Genomic DNA, 3188 nt, shown 5'->3' with positions numbered 1-3188 from the left:
TGGGGGTCTCCGGATTCCCGGCGTGGGAAACTCCCAGAGACTCCGATCTCCCTTGCATGTCTGCAGGCCCCCGGGGAAGCAGCTGGGTCTCAGCGCCTCGGGGCTCTGCAGTCAGGGGCTTGAGCTGCTTCTGGACTGGAGCCTACAGTGTGCATCCTCCATTTTCAGTGGTCTGCCTAGCGTGAGCTGAGCTGCTCCCTTACACTCTGGTGCTCCAGTTGGAGCATGTCTGGCCGGTCTGGGGAGGGGCTTGGCTTTCTCCGCTTAGACTATGGGGTTCTGTGTGGCTGGGACAGCCCGGCACATGCTGCTCAGCCTCTTCTGTCTCCTCCTTCCCATGCAAAGCTGCTTTGCCGTCTCACAAGAGATGGGATCAGTGGTGGGCTCAATTGGCTCCTGTTGGCCTCTCGATGTCTGGAAGAGGGAGAAAGGGCAGGAACCCAAATGAGAAGAACAAAACCTTCAAGCAGGGTAGTTTTCCACAGCACAACCCCACCCCACTTTGCTGATGCTCATTGGCAACTTCCCTGAGAGCTGGCATTTCTGAAAGAGAGCACCCAACCCCCCGCAACCTCCGCTCCCCTGTGGGCTGGCAAAGGTAAAAGGGAGTCTGGGAGAATTTCTCCTCTCTCCGCCTGGCTCTGATGAGTGAGGGAATCACATGCGAGAAGCTGTGTGAATGTAGGGCTCTGTGCAGTGGGATGAGATGTCCTCCATGGTGCCCAAAGGTGGGGTTGTCCTGCCTTTGCAGTGACTTCCTTCTAGTGAGAGAGATTTCAGAGATCAGCTCCAGGGTTCTGCCCTGTACCAGTGTGTGGGAATGGGGCAGAAGTGGGGCAATGGTGCACTCAGGAAAGGAGTAGGGCTAAGGGGGGCCTGGGCTGCAGCCCCTAAACCCCTGCGTGCTGTGTTGCGGCCGGGTCAGCTCTGCCTGGCTGGGGTGGGGGCGAAGCGGCTCCGCACACTGCCGTTCCTCTCCCTCACCAGCCACGTTGCTGCGATGAGCACCGCACCGGGAATCTCTGTCCTGAGGGCACATCTTGCCTGTAGGCTCTGCCCCCCCGCAGCTCCCATTGGCCGGGGATCGTTAATCCGGCCCTTGCCCTACTCCCCAGCCTGTTCCAATCCTGCTCTTGACTCCTGACTCCGGCTCCAACCCTTGGCTCCCCTCGGCTCGGCCTCCACCACTCTGAGCACGAGGCCCCAGCGCCACTGCTCCAACCACTGGGCCCAGCCAGCCGTGCTTTGGCTTCTGACACCAGCGATATGGAGGAGTCGTTCACCTCACTGCTTTTCTGTGTATGGCCCTGCCTTCGTCAGCGCTGGTTTTCATCTGCCGTGGTGCTGCCCAGTGACATGGCTTTCTTCGATCCCTTTGAACTTCTTCAAAGTCTTCTCTAGGCCCAACTAATTGACATCATTTTGGGTCATCTGCTGATATCCACCTCATTGTTCAGCCCCGGTTCCAAACATAAGGACATAAGAAAGGCCACAGCAAAGGTCCATCTAGCCCAGTATCCTGTCTTCCGACAGTGGCCAATGCCAGAGGGAATGAAGGGACAGGCAATCATCTAGTGATCAGTCCCCTGTCCCCCATTCCCAGCTTCTGGCAAACAGAGGCTAGGGACACCAAAAAGTTGAGAAGCGTCTGTTGTATTTACCAGAGCAGGACAAAGAGCTCTTCGGTGTCGGTCCCGGTTCCCTAGTCGAATGCAGAACCCGACACGAGATTTCCAAGCTTCTGCAAACATTTATAATATCTGTTGAGGATGTACCACGTAGTCCTGTCTGATTTCAAAGGCACTTCGTGAAAAGCTGAAACCAAGAGGAAATGGGTTGAAAACCCCATGGTGCTGATGTGACTGGTACCTAGGAAACCTCCACTTCCGATGGCCATTGCCCCCTGCTATTAGCTCCCCAAGATTCTAAGGGCACAAGAACAACAACTCCGCTCCTCCCAAAATAGCCCTGGACAGAGAGGAGACCCCATTCTTGCCTAACTTCCCCCTCTGCTGGCAGACACTCCTCCACACACCCGTACACACAGAAGGTTGGGGGCACTTGTTCTTTGGATGGAACAGGAAAGTGACAGCAGCAGCCACGTTAAACCATCCAACATTTAGGCCGAGAACCACAAAGGGATTTCGGCTCCTAACGTCTCCTGAAATCCTTTGTGGCCCTGTGCCTTCATTCCTGAAGAGCTCACAGGGAAAAGTGTTACCCATGTGCCCTCATGGGATTTCCTAGGAGCTGATAACCAATCTCGGAGTGAAGTTCCCTGGCCTGCAATCACTCCATTCCAGGGAGGGCAGGTGATGAATCTTTCCCTATAGAGGGTAATCGTCATCAGCATCATCATCCTTAATAACAAGAGCCCTTTTCAATTCGGTCAGGCCTTCCTTTAGAGACTTTCTGACCTTGATGAAGACAGTCTCCCCACACAGCTCTAAGGCTACGTCTACACTAGGAGCTAGGGATGGAATTCCCCTGCTCCCGTACACAGATTGTGGGACCTTGATGAAAGCTCGCGTGACCATCCTTCTTCCTTCAAGGCTGTCCTTAGACTGAGAGGGACACATGCAAAGCTGTGTTCAGGCCCTGGGCTGCACCCCTGTGCTTCCCACAGAGGCCCAAACACACAGAGGTATTTCCTTACCTTCATACAGGTGGGAGATGCCATCTTCATTCACTGTTTCAGACAACAAATCGCAGTAATGGTGGATAGTATTTCCTAGACATAGTATGAATACAATGGCTCTCATGGCTTTTCACATCCTTCGCTGAAAACTGCTAATGACGCAGCCATTCCCCCAAGACACCCTTGGGAAATTCCAGACATTCCTTACATCTGTTCACAAAGCAGGTTCGAGAAAGCATCAGAGGCCCAGAAGTTACTGAGAGGCTGATTTCCACAGGAGATTGAATTCACATCCTGCTGGTTTCCCCTAGGCGCAGCCAAAGAGTTGTTGTGGGCGGGGGAAGTTGGTGCAGTCGATTCAGCTAAGTTGCTCCCTTCATCTTGGAATACATGTTAATTCACACACACACACACACACACCCGCATTTTAGGATTCTGGTGCTGTTGATGGGAACAGAGCAGCCATCCAGAAAAGGGATCTGAAGGAAACATTGAGAAAAGATCAAGTGAATGTGCTCTGCTTGCCAATGAATCGGGCTGCTGAATGTCT

At 53.6% G+C, this 3188-nt stretch overlaps 1 long non-coding RNA gene across 1 annotated transcript; it reads right to left on the bottom strand.

Annotated features, from left to right (window-relative positions):
- Positions 1-323: 323 nt before the first annotated feature.
- LOC141978615 (uncharacterized) lies at positions 324-2749 on the bottom strand. Its single transcript, XR_012636408.1, has 3 exons — positions 2657-2749; positions 1662-1815; positions 324-414 (listed from the first exon to the last, which is right to left on the bottom strand). It is a non-coding gene; the product is annotated as an uncharacterized LOC141978615 (long non-coding RNA).
- Between the last annotated feature and the right edge of the window lie 439 nt (positions 2750-3188).

The sequence above is a fragment of the Natator depressus genome, chromosome 27 (genome assembly GCF_965152275.1).
Source record: "Natator depressus isolate rNatDep1 chromosome 27, rNatDep2.hap1, whole genome shotgun sequence".
Taxonomy (NCBI): domain Eukaryota; kingdom Metazoa; phylum Chordata; order Testudines; family Cheloniidae; genus Natator; species Natator depressus.
The sequence above is the reverse complement of the archived record's forward strand: the minus strand, read 5'-3'. Positions and strand labels throughout refer to the sequence as shown.